Source organism: Eptesicus fuscus, chromosome 15 (genome assembly GCF_027574615.1).
Source record: "Eptesicus fuscus isolate TK198812 chromosome 15, DD_ASM_mEF_20220401, whole genome shotgun sequence".
In the NCBI taxonomy this organism is placed as follows: domain Eukaryota; kingdom Metazoa; phylum Chordata; class Mammalia; order Chiroptera; family Vespertilionidae; genus Eptesicus; species Eptesicus fuscus.
In genome coordinates this window covers 60123907-60144026 of record NC_072487.1, presented here as the reverse complement: position 1 = coordinate 60144026, position 20120 = coordinate 60123907, and positions in this window count along the sequence as shown.

Here is a 20120-nt window from a genome sequence, read left to right as displayed (position 1 = left end):
ATATCAAATTCAAACCCAGGCCTTTTAAACTCCAAAGTCCATGCTCTAGGCCAGGGATGGGGAACAGCCAGCCCGAGGGCTGTATACGGTCCGAGAAATCATCTGGTCTGGCCCTGCCAAGGCATGAGGGGTGAGTTAAGTACATGTTTAAGCAAACAGAACAGGCTAATTTTTAAGTTGATCATTTTGTATGGCCCTTGAATGATGTTAATAAATATCCAAATGGCCCTTGGCAGAAAGAAGGTTTCCCACCCCCCCTGCTCTAGGCTTTCAGATGTGGCCCTGTGATCCTTTTATTCAAAACGCTCAGAAACCCATCGTGGACTGCAAACTGGTTTAGGGAAAGGGACTTCGCTGGTTCACAGAATTCAAGAAGGATTAAGCAACAAGCCGCTGGAGGGACAGGGAGCGCACTGGGCCTCCAGAGCAACTGCTCCCAGACGCCAGAATGTGGCCATCGGTCCCTCCCGCTCCATCCCTCTGCTCCCCACCCCCATCACCTTCGTTTTCTCTCTGGCACCGCGCTTTCCACCACCCAACAGCACACGCTGACTTGTCCCACACCGCACATCCCTCAGCTCCTACCAGGAGAGACCTGACTCCCTCCGGTTCCAGTTTGAAAATCCTAGGGCAGGAATCTAATTGGCCAGCCTGGGTGCAGTACCTTCTCCGCACCAATCCACTCGGGCCACGGAGATGGGTCATCTAGGAACAGGTAGGTCCTTGTTTGGAGGAGAATCCAGTGTCGGAAAAACAAAAATGGTCAAAGGAAATAGAAAAGCTTAGCCTGGAGGAGAGAAAATGCTCAGGAGGATATTCCTGTTATCTTTAAACATCTGAAGGAGAGTAATGAGGAGGGGCTGCTCTGGGTCACCAGGGACCAATGGCTGCAAGTTTCCAGGAAACAAACTTTAGGTTCGGATTCAGCACCCCCTGTGCCAGCTATTAATTACGTTCCTCCGCATTGCATAGCATCTCTCAGTCCTCACAACAAATAGGTCGGGTAAATTTTATTGCTCCTCTCTACATGTGAGAAACAGACCAAGATAAATAAACAAATTGACCGAGTGGCAGGGATTTGAATCCAGGTGTTCTGTCTCTGCTCTTCCCATGGCATCGTTCTGCTTCTTCACAGACAACCCCCTAATAATCATTTCTGTTCAAAGAGTGATAGGATTTTCCTGGATTAAGGTCTGCCCATGCCTAAAACTATCCCTGCAAAGGTCAAATGGCCATCTTCCCAGGACTTGATAAAGATGCATTTCAAGGCCCTAACCGGTTTGGCTCAGTGGATAGAGCATTGGCCTGCAGACTCAAGGGTCCCGGGTTCGATTCCAGTCAAGGGCATGTACCTTGGTTGTGGGCACATACCCAGTAGGGAGTGTGCAGGAGGCAGCTGATTGATGTTTCTCTCTCATCGATGTTTCTAACTCTCTATCCCGCTCCCTTCCTCTCTTTAAAAAAAATCAATAAAATATATTTTAGGAAAAATAAAGATGCATTTCAAAATGCGAGAGATATGACTGGACCAGAAACCCCCTAAGATCCAACTCAATTTTGAATCAATAAATTTTTCAAGCTCTTATCAATTTTTTTAAAAAATTATTGATTAATTTAATAAACAGAGAGACAGAGATAGAAGCATCGATTTGTTGTTCCACTTATTTATGCATTCATTAGTTGCTTCTTGTATGTGCCCTGACTACGGATCAAACCCTCAGTCTTGGGGGCATCGGGCTGATGCTCTATCCAACTGAGCTACCCCGCCAGGGCCTACAGATTCTTTTAAAAATTCCACTTCCATATGGCCCCTCCAGCTCACTCTCCACCCTTGCACTCTGCTCCGAGCCTCATATGCCGACATATATGCAGGGCAGCACGATCTCCCTGTGCTCTGGCTTCCAGTGGGTTCTGTCCATTAGGGATCCCCAGCAGGAGATTAGAGGAGGGAGTCAAGTGACTCTGAGCGGTCACCTTTGGTGGGCTGCTGCCCCAACTGAAGGTCACTCTCCTCTCGGTGTGGCCTGCTCGGCACAGCTCCTGCCCCTTCTCCGTTCTGTTACCGCCTGCCTCCCTAGCTTCTTCTATCAGCCTAGGGATGGTAATAGGTCTGTTGTTTCTGTACCCAAGTCCTCACAAGCAATCACTTTCTGTGCAGTCTTTGGGGTCCCCTACACCCCCACACCTTTGTAATTAACCCCTTTGCCAATACACCTTCCTCAAACTGTTTTGAGTGTGCCATCTGTTTCCTATTGAGACCCTGACTGATAAAATAACTTTCCAGACTATGGAGTCTATATTCTAATTACATTTTCCTACATGCTCAGTGTGGGCCTAAAGAAGATAAGGCTAAAGAAGAACATAAAAACCATCTATAATCTCACTCCTAAAAATAGCTCACATTTTGGGCATTTCTTTCCAACATTTTCAGAACATGCATTGCATATGTTTTTTAAAGTTTTTTTAAATTGTGTTAAAATATAAACAACATGAAGTTTACCATTTTAGCCATTTTAAAGTATACAATTCAGTGACATTAAACGCATTCAAAATGTTGTGTAACCATCTATTTCCAGATCTTTTCTTTTAAAGACTTTACTTTTTTTACAGCAGTTTTAGGTTCATAGAATATGGAAAGGAAGACACAGAGGTTCCTATGTAACCCTCTCCCCACACAGGCCTGGCCTCCCCCATTATCAGCACCCCCCACCAGAGTGGTGCATTTGTTACAAATGATGAACCTACATTGATACATGATCACCCAAAGTCCATAGTCTACTTTAGGGTTTACTCTTGATGTTTTATATTCTACTAGAGGCCCAGTGCACAAAATTCGTGCAAGGGGGGCTCCCCTCAGCCCAGCCTGCACCCTCTCCAATCCGGGACCCCTCAGGGGATATCCGACTGCCAGTTTCGGATATCCCTCTCACAATCTGGGACCACTGGCTCCTAACTGCTCACCTGCCTGCCTGCCTGATCGCCCCTAACTGCCACCCCTGCTGGCCTGGTAACCCCCAACTACCCCCTCCCCCCACACTGGCCTGGTCGCCCCTAACTTCCCCCCCACCGGCCTGGTCGCCCCTTACTGCCCCCGCCCCCCCACTGGCCTGGTCGCCCTCAACTGCCCCCCTGTGTGCCTGGTCGCCCCATGCAGCCTGCTGTTCGGTTGTTTGGTCACCCCTCACTAACCCCCCTGCTGGCCTAGTCGCCCCACACAGCCTGTTCAGTCATCCATTTGGTTGCGATGGTCGCTTAGGTTTTTATATATATATAGATGGGTTTGGGCAAATGTATAAAGACATCATTATGGTGTCATACAGAGTTTTTCCACTGCCCTAAAAACCCTCTGTGCTCTGCCTATTCATCCCTCCCCACCTTACATAGGTTTTTTACCCTGCTTATACCTCAATGTATATATGTATAATTTCATTAAAAATTGTATCATGAGCATTTCCCCATATCATTAAAAAGTTCGATTCCCCGTCAGGGCACATGCCCAGGTTTTGGGCTGGATCCCTAGTAGGGGCATGCAGGAGGCAGCTGATTGATGATTCTCTCTCAGCATTTCTATCTCGCTCTCCCTCTCCCTTCCTCTCTGAAATCAATAAAAAAAAATTTTTTTTTCAAGTGTCGATGCTCAAGTAATGTCCAATATCCTGTATACACTAGAGGGAGCTTGAGAGTTTTCACAAACAATAGCTTTCTGTGCCCGGGTAAAGGATGAAAATAACCTCCTGCCAAGACTGGCAGAAATATTAAAGGCATTTGAGGGCTTCCCTTCACCAACGGGCGAGCTACGCCTGCTCTCATCATAAAACAATGTGGGCATTTTCTTCCCAGGCCTCGTCCCCTCTTGGGCCAGGACCAGAGCTCAGGTGGTTATTCTGGCTGACGACAAGTGTGGTCCCGAGTCTTTAGATCTGTGGATGACCAACGGCTGGCCGCAGAGGCCACACTGTCTGTGAAGAAAGGCCCTGGGAGAGGCTCGGAGAGAAAACCCAAGCCCAGCCCCAGGGAACCGCAGTCCCAGAGCCACAGGCCAGCTCTCCTGGCGAAACTCGTTGTACAACTTCTCTGCAGCGGCAGTGGCTGCACTTGAGAGACTGTGGTGGGGTACTGTCCTCAGGTCACCAGCAAAGGAGCCCGTGCCAAGCCATGTGACCAGGACTCCGGGACTGACTCAGAGAAGGTGGGCTTGGGGGCCTGAGCTCTGAAGCCTTTAGCAGCTCCTCTGTGGCCCCTCTTAACGTTCTTATATGGTTCTTAGAGCACAGGATTCTGACACAGGAGAGCCTGCCCAGAGCCCGTGCAGCCGGTAGGGGCTGGGCAAGTGCTGCTGCCCCGAGAATGTGGAGTACTGCAGTGGCAACCCTACCACCCCCGGGATGGAGGCGGCACCATCTGTTGCCCATGGACCAAGGACTTTGCCTCTTCTTCCCCAGGCTCTGTCTTCCCAGGGGTCGGCCCCACTTGGCTGACCATGGAGGAGAAAAACTAAGACCCTCTTTTCTGAAAACTATAAACACAGGAAGAGTTTTGACTGCACGCCAGAGACTCGCAGGACCTAGAAAGGCAGTGGGGCTTCCAGAGTTGGCCGAAATTGTAAGCTTTGGGAAAGGTGGCTCTAGCCAGGCTCAAGGATCTGTACTTTAAAAAAAAAAAAGTTTAATTGATTTTAAAAGAGAGGAAGGGAGGGAGAGAGAGAGAGAGAGGAAGAGACAGAGAGAGAGAGAGAGAGAGAGACCTCAATTGCTTGCCGTCTGCACATGCCCCAACTAGGGATCAAACCTAAAATCTAGGTATGTGCTCTGATTGGGAATCAAACATGTGACCTCTCAGCACATGGGACGATGCTCAACCAACTGAGCTACGCTAGTCAGGGCAGGACCTGTACTTTTAAATGCTAAATGCAGCACAGGTAGGGTTAAGGCAAATCTTTCCCTTAACCAGTTGTGGTTCTCAACCTTAACTGCATAAAATCACATGGGAGTTTTTTAAATTCCCAACTCCCAGACCAATCACATCACAGTCTCTGGGGGGTGGGACCCATTCGTCAGTGGTTCCTTAAGGTCTCCAGGTGATTCCAAAGTGTAGCCAAGACTAAGAACCACTGGCCTTAAAGAGATAATGAAGGAAGGCCAAGGCTTTAATGGATTGATGGCCATATAAATTTAATAGCCATATTTCCAGTCTGTACTTAGGTGTTTTACTTCTTTAAATCTTGCTTCATAATGCATTCTGGCTTTCATTGGCAAAGCCAATTAGGGGTCTATAAACAAGTTATAATTGTAATAATTAAATTTAATGAGGAAAAAAAATACCTTGTGTCACTGTGCTCTGTGAGTTCTCCCTGTCTGAGGGAAACTTCATTAACTGGTACACCCAAGGTCATCTTTTTTTCATGGAGCAGGCAGATAGATGGCTTGGGAGAACGAGAGGAAAGGTACAAGTTCATTAGAGCAAAAACTTAAAGATAGCAGGTTGAGAACCTAGGGGGACGTCAGATACACACCCATCAGAGAATTGTGCAACTTGGGTCCAGTGCTGGGGCCAGAGAAGGGCGCCAGGTCAGAAGCTTACCTGGGCGGCAGCCCGACATTCAGAAACGCCTGGAACTGGACTGTGGTTTGCGTTGCAGGCTAGAAGGCCAAGACTCATCAAGTCCCAGAGCCTCCAAGTTCAGCCCTCTGCTTTCTGCATCCTCTTCTCTCTTCAATCTCAGCCACCCTCCTCTTCGGTCTTCACAGGCGTAGTGTGGGGTCCAGAAAGCGCAGGCATCTTGGGGTCACACCGCTGTGAGTTCACAGCCTAGCTCCATCGCTTACTAGCTGTTGTGACCATCTGTGAACTGAGCTGGTGACCTCAGAATGGGCCGCTGCTGTGTCAGTCCCGCCTGACCCATGGATTGAGATAGGATCTTCGGTTCCCCTGGCATTAAGGGCTTTTGACTCTCCCACCTGGGTTCACCTTCTCAGGATTGGCCCCTCCTGGCCAGCTATATTTGACTTGCTCATTTGTGCAGGAGATAAATAAAATCAGTAAAATCTTTAGGCTCAGAAAAGGGAGTCCCTACTATGGTCCCCCTAATCTATAGGGTCCTGTTCTACATTTTCTTTGCCTCGATTTCTCCCTGCTGGGTGAGGGGTTCATGGGGAAAAGGGACCTGCCCCCTTAGAACTCATGCTCCCTATTTAGGCCACATTACACGGGCCGGGGCCCTGAAATTCTTTGTCCAAATGGGCCTGAACCCACTTATGGGGCCTGTGGGGGCTGCTCCCAGATCCATCCTCTTGAAGATGTACCACACTGCCTTTCTGAGGTCTGCTGGCGGCCACGGGAAGCTGTTGGGAGGGGAAGATGGGGATAGAGCAGAGACATCTGGTTTCCACACAGGCTTGTCCTCCTGGTGGCTCAGGACAGAGTCAAGGTTGAAAAGAGAAGAGGCCGTTCTCCCTGCATTGCCACATTTCGGCTCCAATGAGCCTAAGAATTCTAAATTTGACTTGTCCTCCCCTATCATTATGAAGATATTTGTCCATTTACAAGGTTAACACATACTTTACTTAATAGCTTCTTAGCTTGATTTTTTACATATATATCTTTATTGATTTCAGAGAGGAAGGAAGAGGGGGGAGAGAGAGAAACATCAATGATGAGAGAGAACCATTGATCAGCTGCCTCCTGCACATCCCCCATTGGGAATCGAGCCTGCAACCCAGGCATGTGCCCTGACCGGGAATCGAACCGTGACCTTCTGATTCATAGGTCGACATTCAACTACTGAGCCACACCAGCCGGGCTTAGATTGGTTTTTAACTTTAAAGCATGAAAGCATAACATATGTGGTATGTGGACCTCCATTTGTACTTTTTTTCCCCTGGCCCTGCAAATATTACAGGCAGGCCTGGGGAAAACAATATTATTGTTTGGGTTGTTGTGAGGGTTAACATGATATGAGTGCATAGTAGGAGTAGGTGCTCAGTAGGGATTATTCTCTTTTCCTTCCAACTCATCAGTGTCACTCAAGACATGCAGTTCCAAACAGAATCCTCCCCTGGGTAGAACCACACCTTCCTTTTTCTGGTTGGAGGGGGGCAGCCTCCTGCTGTGTTGACTTGCTGGGGCACATGAGCCCTCGGGCCTTGTCGCTGAGAGGCTGATCTAAGTTGGGGAGCTGAGCCCAGATCCCTGGTAACTGTGGCCAAAAATAAATAAATAAAGGCTCTGATGCCAACCAGGAAGGCTGCAGGCCCTTTCTGAAGTGGCTCTGGGGCAAGGCCGCCTTGTGGTGTGCCGGCTTCAGGGACTGGTCTTCCTCATGCGCCCCGTGATCTGGCCAGAGAGGTTTCTGGGTGTGGGAGGCCGCCCTGGGTCCCCCTTCTTGAGGGATATTTACCTGGAGGTCTCAGGGGAGGATCCCAATAGAATATTCATCAGCTTTCCAGGTGTGTCCTCTCAGTCCCGGTCTCCCCTGATTGGTCGACACCAGGGCAGGGGTCATTAGTCAAGGCAGCTGGTCCTGATGTCAGCCACGGCATCACCCCGCCTGGCCTGGCCTTGCTGCTGTTCTGGGCCTGGAGCTGAAACAAACTTGAGGCCTAGATGTTATCCCTAGAGGTTAGTGCCTAAGGGAAGGGTTGTGCAAGGACCCGCATGGAGTCGCATGAGGGCACTCGGCGGCCCCTTGTTCTTCCTCCAAGGGTGTCTGCCGCATGACTAGCGACAGGCCAGGGGAGGAAAGGTCAGGGGAGTGTCCCAACCTCATCACCAGGGATATGCTAGGGGGGGAAAGGTTATTCCGGGGCGAGGGCCTTGTTTTCCCAGTTTTGCCCGTTGCTAGACACCCAGGGCTTTCTGCCCTGGTGACCTTCTGTCCCTGGCCCGTCGTCCTTGCTCTGCTCATGTCTGTCTAAGTGCCCACCACACTTTGGGGACTCTAAGAGCTGTCTGCAGGGGTCTGTGGGGTCAAGCTTGGGAATGGAACCTGGAAAACCTCAATGCTCTTCCTCAAGGGCCAGGGAGCGGGGAGCGGGAAGGCAGCTGACTGATCTGGGAATGGCAGTTTGGGGCTCAGAGAAGCCAGGCTTCCCAGATAAGTCGGAACCAGCAGAACTGGTTCGCTCTGCTATATATCTCAGATTTGCTGTGGTGGCTCTACTTTGTACTTTGAAAGCACCCATTTATTGTTTGCATTTTAAATAGTAAGTAGGAGTATGCTAAGCCGGCAGAAAGTAGGGCTGGGTGAAGGAGGGCGCAGCAGGCTGAGGAAACAGTATGCGCAGAGCTGGAGGCATGGACCAGGGGTTGTGTCAAAGGGGGTGATGTGTGCGAGAGAGAACTAAGGGGCAGGGGCCACCAGGAGGCTGCATTGAAATGGCCTTGACACATTTTGATGGTGCTGCAGGGACCACAGAGAAAAATGCACTTAAGACTCTACAAGATGATTTCTTTCTCATTAGAAACTCCCATTTCCTATGAGCTTTGGGAAATGTTTCCATCTTCATTACTACATGTCAAGAAATGTTTAATCCCTATATTAGTTGGACCTCTTCCTGGTGGAGTTTTAAATCTATCTATCTATCTATCTATCTATCTATCTATCTATCTATCTATCTATCTATCTATCTATCCATCTATCTCTCATCTATATATCTTTGTTTTTTAATCACCAGAAACAAAAATTTATTTAGAAACCAGGGAAATTTATTTTTCAACCACCGGGACGTTCATGGGGTAACTTTGGCATTCCACTGAGTTCTAGGAAACAGATCTGTGAAAATCACTGTTAGAAAAACATTCCTGGACCTCAAGATGTCAAAAACAAGTACATTTTACAAATATTTTCCACATATTCAGATGCGAAAGAGGGCCGGAACTCCGAAATAAAGATCTATTCAGTCATCCAGGGCAGCATCATGCTTCCGAAAGATCAAGCAATGTGGGCTCGCATTGAGGCAAAGTATAAAAGCCTGAAGATTTGTACTCTGCCAAATTCTATCTGAAGGGCCTGGGGGTTAGAGATGCAATAAATTTGCATCTATACCCCCCCCCTCACCCCCCAACACACACGTACACACACACACACACACACATACACACTTTAACTCCTGTTTGCCCCTCATGTTAAACCCAGGCTGGCTAAATGATGATAAATCACTACTAGTTCTTTATACCTATTGTTATAAATGCAACGTTGTTTATTTGCCAATTCCCCGAGAGGCAAAGATCTAATTAATCTATTAAGCCTTCTCTTGGAAAGGAGTCAAACCTTTCAGATGGGAAACCTGGGTGGCTGGCATCAGCGTGTTTTGCAATGGGCCTGGTGGGACTGCTCCAGACAGATGGGGTGGCTGCTCTTCAGCTCTGAGGTTCGGGCGAGCTGGGAGGAGTGGCGCGGGGGGGGGGGGGGGTGCAGAAGAGGGAGCAGCTCTGCTGGGGGCTGCCAAGCAGGAGGGGCCGGAGGCATCCACAGACCAAGGCCCAAAGCCCTCCGCAGTGGAACAGCGGGGCCTGTGTCTCAGCAACTGGGATTAGACTAAGGGAAAGCGCAGCTGGAGGTGGGGGTTCAGGCGCCCCACAGCATGTCCCTGTAATCCTGCAAACAGTGTACTACTTGAGGATGAGGGTCAGCTCTGCTGTGTGAAACTCCCCTGAGGCTTTTCCTGATGGGCATGTGGCCCTCCTTCCCCCTTCCCCCCCCCCCCCCCCGCCCACCACCCCGCACCCCCAACACGGCCTCCCAGGGCAGCCCGGTACTGGTAGTTGGCCTGATGGGAGTGGGAAGTTTGGTTCCATTTATTTTTAAGCTATTCATGTATTCCTTAAACTCGAGTGGCATCTGAATCCTGGACTAATCTCCCCTTTCTTTTTTTTTATTATTTTGTTTATTTGTTTTATTTTTCTTTTCTCTCTCCTTTCAAGGCTCTCTCCCTTATCACAACACAGAAATAAGCCCCAGGCTCATCGAAAAAATGACAGCTATGGCTGCATTTCTAGAAGAAAAGGAAAAGGAGGGACCAATGAACCCTCCCTCTCTGCAAAGTGAGAGAAACCCCGGGGAGTCCGTGCTCCACGCAGGAACCCTCCGAGTGGTGGCATCCCTCCCCTTTATCACGTGGTTTTGGCTGTCTACTGGCTTTGTGACATCTGTCCCCACAGGGTGGGCAGTGTGACCAACATTTGGCTAGGGGTAGCGGGAAGGGAACATGGCTTACTCTATAGATCTATCCGACAGAACTTTCTGGAATAATGGAAAAGGTCTACCTCTGTACTAATATCGCAGCTGCTAGACACATATGGCTATTGCGCACTTGGATGTGGCTGGTGCCACTGAGGAATGGAATTTTTTCATTCAGCTTTTGTTTGGTTCACTTCATTTTTGTTCCATTGAAATGAACTTAAATTTTTTTTTAATTATTTTTTTATTTTATTGATTTTTGAGAGAGAGAGAGAGAGAGAGAGAGAGAGAGAGAGAGAGAGTTGTTCCACTTCTTTATGCATTCATTGGTTGACCCTTGTTTGTCCTGACCAGGAATCAAACCTAACCGACTGAGCTAGGGTCTTCAGTTTGAGTAGCCACACATGGTTAGTGGCTCTCACAGTAGACAGCACAGCAGGAAGTCCTCTGACCTTGAGAAGCCAAGGGAGGGAGGGCAGCTTTTTCTTGTTTCCCTGGAAGTTCAGCTCCTTCTTATTCATCTCTCTGGCAGCTCCATTGCCCAGGCCTCTCCTCAGTTAACCCTCCTGCACTGGCCAAACTTCAGCAAGAAGCAACATTACACGCTCAGCTTTGAAAAGACTGAGCATGGCTTTCTCTGAGCAGGATGAGGTTGGCAAGGACGGCTGAAGCTGAGCGTGATATTCCAAACTGCTAATTTGCTGGAATCATTTGGGAAAGTGCTACTTAAAAACCCTGACGTGAGTGAAAGCGACATTTCTGAAATTTATGGGGAGCCAAAATGCATGCTACTGGAGGTTAGGTTTGCTAATTGACTCGGTGGTTGTTTATGAAATGGCTATGGAATATTTCTCTCTCTCTGTCAGAGCCTTCGGCTCAGGAAGGAGGCTCATTTGCTGAGATTTTCTGCTGTGCCCCAATCCAAAGATTCAGCCTGACTTCTTGTCAACTGGAAATTTGGAATCACGGAATCTGCTTTTCTCCCAAATGAGCTGCAGGATGTTTTCATGATTGCCTCTGCAACCCAGGCAAAGTCCTGTGCACAGACCCAGCTGAGACGAGAAAGGCAGGTAGGCAGAGGGGACTGCGTTTTGTACCTTTTTTCTGCTCAATCCCTGTAGTTGGTTAGATCGGGGCTGGGCACTGACTACAGGGCAGCCAATCTCCGAGGCTGGCCTACGACCTGGCACAAAAGAATATTTTCCAACCAGATTCCCTCTCCCTGGACTGTAAACCAGAAGCAGAGAGAACGTGACACTAGAAATGGCAGGTGGGGGGACGAGAGGGAGGAGCCACGTATAATGGCTGAGGTGGGGAGCTCTTGGCCAGACCCTGATTTTGCACAAATCGGGGAGAGCTTGGAATCTGTTTTTTAAGTTCCTCAGGCAATTCAAACGCACGGGTATCGATTCGGTTTCCATTGCACAGGTACTTAGTCACCGCCAGTAGGACACTCCTACCTGAGAAGTCACACCTCCCATTTGAAACGTTCACATGGGAGACAGCCAGTCTTTTGCTATTGTTGATAGAACAGCAGTCTAAGGCTTTCTGTGTATGTTTCCTTAGGCTAGGTGGCAAGTAGTGGGATTACTAGCCAAAGAGATACTTATCTTGGGGGTTCTTGCTACATATTGCCTTCCAATAGGTTGTGGAAATCTCCAGTGCCATTGGTTCACTGAGTATGTCAGTTTCACCGCGACCTTGCCAGGATTACCATTTTGCACTTTCTCCTAATCCCCTTCTCGCCTTTTTAAATAACGTCTGAAAGTGCCTCGTCTACTTTAATTTGCATTATCTTTTATTCTCGTTAAGATAATCATTGAGATAACGTTTCCATTGCTGTGTTGACTATTTGTTTTCTCTTCTCCCTGAGTTTCCACCAGTAATGCCTCCTCCACACCCCTTCTCATACTATTAAACCTCCCCCCACCCCGAACCCTGAATTTTCAAAAAACACAATAGAGCTTTCAACATTTCCAGTGGCAGCATCCTAAGAATACCCCACCAGCCAAAAAAGCAGCCTTTTTCCATTTTAATTCCACCTCTACCGTAGTGTGTTCCCAGCGGTGTTTTGCATGCAACAACCAACACACATGCTGTCCGGTAACCATGACACTGGTATGTAGCCACACTCTTCAATGGTCATGTAAAAATAAGAAAACTGAAGCCCTGGCCAGTGTGGCTCATTTGGTGGGGCATCGTCCCGGGCATGAAAGATTGCCGGTTCCATTCCCAGTCAGGGCACATGCCTAGGTTGCAAGTTGAGGACTCCATCCCCAGCAGGGTCGTGCAGGAGGCAGCCAATCAATGTGTTGCTCTCACATCGATGTTTCTCTCTCTCCTTCTCTCTAAACATCAATAAAAAAAAATCTTTAAAAAAAATAAGAAAACTGGGTTAAAGAAGATAAAACCAACTGCTTAATTGCAGGACTTCTCAGAGCCTTCAACGTGCCTTTAACAAATGCTCAGCAAACCTCTAAGAGGAAGATGTACCAGGAAAAAAAAACCTTTTCCAAAATGTTTTGCCTGCCATAGAATCCTTGCATGCTGAAGCACCCTGAAGGAATAGTGTCCTGAAGAAGGTCCTTGGAGAAGCCTGCCCAGGCAGAGAGGCCACACCCACGCTAAATTCAGTATGCATTTAGCCTACCCGGGTCAGCATACAGAACTCAGTGTGTTGGAGCAGGGAAAACCACATGGTATCCCGCCATTACTCCATTCCAGACACAGTCACAAGACACAGGCACGTCTTAAGAAATGCTTTGAATAATATATCTGAAAAGTCAGTAAGGATGTTGGAAAACTATTTTACGGTATGAAAAGGAAAGCTACGATGTGGCACTGTGCAAAAGGATCCTCTTTTTGTTTAGAAAAAAAAAAAGGTATACTTTTTGATTATTTGTTTGTCACCTCCAACTCTCATCACCACTAGAATATTAATTTTTGAGGGCAAGGATACCGAATCATAAAGACCATTATAAGTTTGCTTAAGATTTTAGGTTATGTATACATTGATAAACTATTGTGTTTATTACACTGTCATGTTATGCTTTATGTTTTGTTTTTAAATCTGTTTATATTATACTTTTTTGTCCTACCCACAGATACTGTTTACTTAATAATAAAAATTATATATGAAAAAATAGAGATATATATATATGAGGAAATAGAGAAAAATGTCTGAAAAGATATATCAAAATGACAATTGTGGGTTTTTTTTAATGGTGGAATTATATTATTCTTAAAAACATTTGCCTCTCTTTATTAGATGGTGTCTGAGAAGAATGTTTTCGCAATGAGTATGTGTTAGTTTTCTAATCAAGGGGAGAAATAGTTATTTTTATTTTGGGAACAAAAAGAAGTAATAAGGGAAAATAACATTTGAGCATCTAGTGGGCCTCAGGCACTTCAACTATGTGTTAATTTAATCCTTGAAATCATTATTCTCATTTTACAGATAAGGAAACTGAGGTACGAGGCACCTAATGGACTTGCCCGAAATTATAAGGTATGTCGTGGAGCAAGGCTTTTTCCTTAATTGTGGTAAAATATACACAACATAAACTGTACCATTTAACTATTTCTAAGTACACGATTCAGTGGCATTAGTGCATTTACAGTGTTGTGCAACCACCACCACTATCTATTTCCAGAAAATTTTATCATCTCAAACTGAAACTCTGTACCCATGAAACAGTAATTTCCCATCCTCCCTCCCCGCCGCCTCGGGTAACCTCTGTTCTACTCTCTATGACTTTGCCTATTCTAGGTCTCTCATACAATATTTGTCCTTTTGTGTCTGACTTATTTCACTTAGCGTAACGCCTTCACAATGTATTCATGTTGTTCCACTATATAGCTGAATAATATTCCATTGTATGGATAGACCACATTTTGTTTATCCATTCGTCTATTGAAGGACATTTGGCTTCTTTCCGCCTTTTGGCTAATGTGGGTGATGCTGCTATGAACATGATACAAGTATCTGTTTGAATCCTTGCCTTCAGTTATGTAGGGTGTATAGAACTAGTGTGGATTGCTGGGTCATTAGGTAATTCTATATTTAACTTTTTGAGAAATTGCCAAGCTGTTTTCCACAGCATCTGCACCATTTTCCATTTCCTACCAGCAATGCACAAGGTTTCCAAATTTTCCACATCCCCATCAACATTTATTTTCTGTTTTGTTTTGCTTTGTTTTTTAATAGCCATCCTAATGGGCGTGACGTATTATCTCCTCATGGTTTGGGTTTGCATTTCCCTAAGGATAAGTGATGTAGAGTGTCTTGCCATGTGCTTATTGGCCATTGGTATATCTTCTTGGGAGAAATGTCCTTTCCAATCCTTAGCCTACGTTTGAACAGGATTGTTCTGATATTGTTATTGGTGAATTTTAGGTGTCCTTTCTATGTCCTGGATATTAACCCCTTATCAGATATTGTATATGATTTACAAATATTTTCTCTCATTCTGTGGGTTTTCTTTTCACGCTCTTGATAATGTCCTTTGATGAACAAAACTTTCTCATTTTGGTTTTGATTGACCTAAGTCCAATTTATCCATTCCCCTCTTTCCCCTCACCCCCCACCCCCCCTTTTGCCTGTGTTCTGGTGTCAGAGCCAAGAAATCAGTGTCAAAGTTGGGGATTTCCTTATAAGGCTCGCAGGCCCTATTTTTCAGGGTATGGGAAGCTAGCTAAAGCTGAGTTGGGGAATTGTGACTGATACAGGTGAGGTTTACTTAACAGTGAGGTGTTTCCCATAAGTGCAGATGGACGTAGGTTTGTAACTGTGACGTGGGCCAGGCCTCGGAGGTGGCCTCCATTTTTGGTCCCTCGATGGGAACTCCCTTTGTCAGAGTTTTATAGTTTTCACGTTTAGGACTTCGGTTCACTTTGAGTTAATTTTCATTGACAGTATAACCTCAGGGTCCAACTTCCTTCTCCAGTCGGCCCAGCACCACTTATTACAAACACTGCCCTTTGCTGCTTGGCTGTGTTGGAGCAGAGCTGGAAACCCAGCTGTCAGACACTGAGTGCATGGCTTTTTCATAGTAGAGCGTGTGCCCCAGTTTTCCCCAAAGCAGTCCTCTCTCTCTCCCAGACCCAGCAGGGCTGTCAGAGGCCAGGCCAGGGGAGCTCCGGTGGGCCTCCCAGATGGGAGGAGGAAGGGGAGGAGGAAGAGGAGAAGGCCTGGGGCATTTGCCCCAGGGCAGCCCTGCTTCAGTCAGTCACGCTCCTCCCTCTGGAAGCTGCAGCCACACCTGACCTGCCTGGCTCCAGGACTGCCCAGACCGGTTTGCAGGGTTTCTGTTCACTGGGAGCTGGTTCCCTGTGCACACTGATATTCTCCCTCTCTCTCTCTCTCTCTCTCTCTCTCTCTCTCTCCCTGACTCCAAGAATTCTGTCATCTTCACCAGTGCCCCTGTCATCAGCCCTGCTGAGAGATTATAAATGGGAGAACCACTCGGTCTATTTCCTTCTGCTCTGAGGGCTGGGGAAGGGATGGATTGGAGAGAGAGAGGCTGCAGGGGAAACTGAGGCAGTGGTCCAGGGGATAAAGTAGTGGCTGTGCATCAGTTGGGGTTAGAAGGAGGTTCTGGAAATTTCTAGCGTAGACTGTCATGGTCCGAGGAAGGCCCTGCCCACACCAGGAAAGTCTCCTTGCCACTGCTTTCTGCTCTTCGTCTTAAGATGGAATACTAATCTGATTGGCCGGACTCCAGGGCGACGGTTGGGTCAAGTTTACTTGTGCGTGGGGTCACGGAGCATGAAAAAAAATGGCACACAAGAATGTGATTCTTGCTTTCACCCACACCTACGTATACTTGCCTTTGCTTCTCTAGTCAGCTACTGACCAGAAGGAAGAACCAGGCCCCAGACAAAGGAGAGCTTAGGGAGGGGAAAGGCCCTGAGGCCTTCAGGCAGGCCCTGGGCTCCAGCCGGGCCTCAGCCGGGAGCTCTGACTGCCGGGCAGGCCTGGCAACAACAAAGCACAGCTTGTATCTCCTACCATTTGCCCTTGGTGCCTTGTTCCCTTGGGAATCTCTGGGCCGAGGGAGGTGTGTGGGGGGGGGGGGGGGGGTGGGGGGGGGGGGGGGGGTTGGTGGAGGGTGTCAGGGCAGGGCAGGTCTCCAGTAGCTCCCATCTTAATATCATTAAAAACCCCTGCCTTTATTTCTAACAGTGTCATCCAAAGGGAGACAGGGGCCAGGGGAGAGGGAGATGAAGGGATGAAAGAGAGGGTGGAGTCTGGAAGGTCAGAAACTGGCTCTGGGGAGAAAAGAAGAACAAGGGCCCCTCCCGGTGAGTCAGGGCGGGTGGCAGCTGGCGTGGCTGCAGGGAAGGGCCGGGGTTTCAGTAAGGAGAGGGCACCGGGGGAGGGAAGGAGGCCTAGCCAAGGAGCTGTGGCATGCGGGTTCCCATCCTGGCCTGCCCTGCTGCTTACCAGCCCTGTCACCCGGGGCAAGTCCCACAACTCCTGCGAGCCCCCGTTTCCTTGGCTGTGGGCACCTGGGCCACGCCGCCTCCCAGCCAGGGTTGTCAGGCAGGGTAATTACATGTGGTCATGTCTGTGGCAGCACTTCATAAACCAGCAGCCTCCGCACAGCATCCAGCAGTGTTATCCTTTCTATTATTCCCTTGGGAATGAGAAGCAGGTGCCTCCGAGAAGCATGTGTCAGTTCTCAGCTCCACCCGCTCCTCTCTGTCCAGCCTTCCCTCCAGCTTCAGAAAATGCCGTTGACTCCTCCCCCACCCAAATACTCTCTCTGGTTGCTCCCTGGTGCCCCCTCATCCCTTTGGATTCTCCCTTTCCACAGGCTTCTTCCTTTCCCCCCCCCCCCCCCCCGCTGCCTTTGGATTGGCCTCCCCAATATTAACATCAGAGCCATGGCCCTCAAACCTTTGCTTGGTCCCCTTGCCCTTCTAGCTACTGCCCGATCCCATCCTTCTTCCAGCCTTGTACTTGTACAGGGTTTGGCAGTTTATAAAGCTTTGTTCCTTTTTTTGTTTGTTTGTTTGCCTCAATTGCCTGTTGTGTCATATCACTATCATAGCAAAGCTTTGAGGTTATAGTGCTCACCCATTTTACAGATGAGAAGAGTAAGTCTCAGAGTAGACTGCAGCAGAAGCCCCATGCTCTTTCTTTGCTCACTCACTGTCTCCCTTTGATGCTGCGCTTTCAGGGTCAGTGGTCTGGATCTACCATCTCCATTTCCCTGCCTGCATTTTCTCTTAACCCCATGTAGTCATTGTCCCCTCTTTAAGATCGCCACGGCCCACCTCCTCCCCAGCGAGCCCACTCTTGAGGCCCCTCCCAGGGCCCTCAGACCCAGACCACCTTCTCTCAAAACCTTCGTGGCAAGCACCTGACTCTACCCACTGCCTTCTCTTGCCTTGGCTCGGACTAGGACTTGAGGTCTACCACAGAGAAAGAGGTGTGTCCGGGTCTGTGCACCTTGGTTTGGCAAGGTTAACCCAGGTGAGTCACGGGACCCTCACCTTGGAATGTGCTTCCGCTCTGAGTTATGGCAGGTTTTCAAAAGCACATTCCACGACCAGCAGCAGCCCAGCCGCTAAGGGCTTTACTCGAAAGAACAATGTACCTGGGTTTTGACCAACTTGGCAGAAGACGGGTTTTCGATTTGATGGCAAATAGGATCAGGGCTGTCATACCTTGTGACTTGGCTGGACGTGGGAAAGTTCATGTTGGCAGTTTGGGACAGAGCAAAAGGAACTAGTCCTGCCCAATAGGTGTGGAGCAAGGACGAGGGACATGAAGCCAGCTATAGGTAATGGGGGTGATGTCTAGTCCTGTGTTGTCCAATCGTGACCACTAAACATAGGTAGCTATTTAAGTAATTAAAATTAAATACTTGGTCCTTTGGTTGCACTAAAGTGCTCAATAGTCACCTGTGGCTAGTGGCTGCCATATTAGGTAGCACAGATATAGGATGTTTCCAATCATTCCAGAAAGTGCCATTGGACGGCACTGATTTTAGACCAGTGGATAGAAAAGAATACTAGTAAAAGGTAAGCAGTTGACTCAGAGAGAGTAAGAGACAGAAAAGCGCCTCAGGAATGGCTGGGAAGAGGGGGTGGCATCAGAGAGGAGGCAGGGAGGCAGCAGGGGGCAGCCCTATAAAAATGTCCCCCTCCACTCTCTGTGCGCATCTGCAGTGTAAATGTTAGGGCAATCGTATTTCTCCAAAGTGTATGCACATCCTTCAGGGAAGAAATGAGTCCTCGGGTAGGAAGCCCATGCTAGGGCTGGCATCGGGAAAGTGGGGGACACTCCTGTTTCCAGATATTGATCTCTTGAGTCTAGGCAGAGGGCTGGAGAACAAATGTTTGGAACGGGGAGCTAGAGAGTAGGTGCAGAGGAGGAAGTCAGAAATATGACCTGGAACAGGGGGAAAAGATTGGCTAAAAATTTAAATTTGGGACTCAGTTGTAGTCACCAAAATGTCCTTCTATTATTGCCACTTCTGAATCTGCAAGTTTAGATGACTTATTAACTCTCCATTTATTTCTGTACAATTTGGTGAGGAGCATTGCTTTGCTGATTTTTTTTACTTGAAAATGAATCCTTTAAGCCATGAAAAAACAAAAATGAGTGCCTATTCAAAACAATGCTTATACCCTGTGCTCAGCAAAGAGACCTGGAGAATCTCCACTCTAAACGTATTCACTCCTTAAATTGTAAATTCCAGGGAGTAGCTTCAGGCACGGCTGGATCCAGGCAGTCAAAATGAAATTGTCATCAGAAAGTTATGTCTCTCTCATGCTTGCCTCGGCTTCTCTGTGTGTTGCTGTCATCCTCAGGCTTTCTCCAGGTGGTGTCAAGGTGGGCCCGCAGCAAGGAGCTCCAGGCTTAATACTGTTGGTTCCCAATAGTTTCTTCAAGAGTTGCATCAGCCTGGCATGAGTTACTGCCCACTCTTGAGCCAGCAACAGGTATCTGGGAAATGCAAGGCTCTCATTAGCCAGGCCTGATCATGTGCCATACCTGAAACACTACTGGACAGCTTCACCTACCATTGGGGTTCTTTTTTTCTTCCTCTTTCTTTTTAAAAAATAGTGTATTGACTTTTAGGGAGACAGCAAGGGAGAGGGAGAGAGAGAAACACTGATAAGAGAGAAACATGGATCAGCTACCTCCTGCATGCCCCCTACCCAGGACTGAGCCCGAAACATGGGCATGTGCCCTTGACTGGGATTGAACTAGCAACCTCCTGGTGCATGGAACGATGCTCAACCAACTGAGCCCCACCAGCCAACGCTACCACTGGGCTTCTGAGTGGTGGTGGAGTAGTTCTGCATAGTAACCCAAACCCTGTAACCCAAAGAAGGAAAGTGGATGCTAGGCTGGCAGACAGCTCTAACGCAGTCTTTAACTAGTAATAGTTATTGTGAAACAATCGCAGGAAGGTTCAATCAACATGTTTTTCCTATTGTGGTAAAACTGGTATACAACATGGTATATACTTCGGGTGTACATTATAATTCAATATTTGTATACACTACATAATGATCATCACTGTAAGTCTAATTATCCTCCATCGCCGTACAATTGATCCCCTTCACCCATGTTTGCCTGCTCCCAGGAGCCTATGCTTATTGGAAGTGTAGGAAAGGCTTTGTGGTACATAGTAAGGTCTCAATAAACGTTTATGGGAAGAACAATTCACAGGGGAGTAAATAGGAACATACATTAAAGTGTAATGTCGTTCTAAGGGAAAAGAAAAGGAGTCAGAATGAGGGCACACTTTTATTGAGTCTAGGAAATGAGCCAGGAAACCAAGGGTCGGGATAAATGGCACATTTCTGAAAGGAGTTCCCTAGAGACAGCAAGGGCTGTTTAATTAACATGTAAAACTACATTACTCTGGAGGAGGGCGTGCGTAAGGAACTCTCTCCAAGGTTTGCTGATGACACAAAGCTC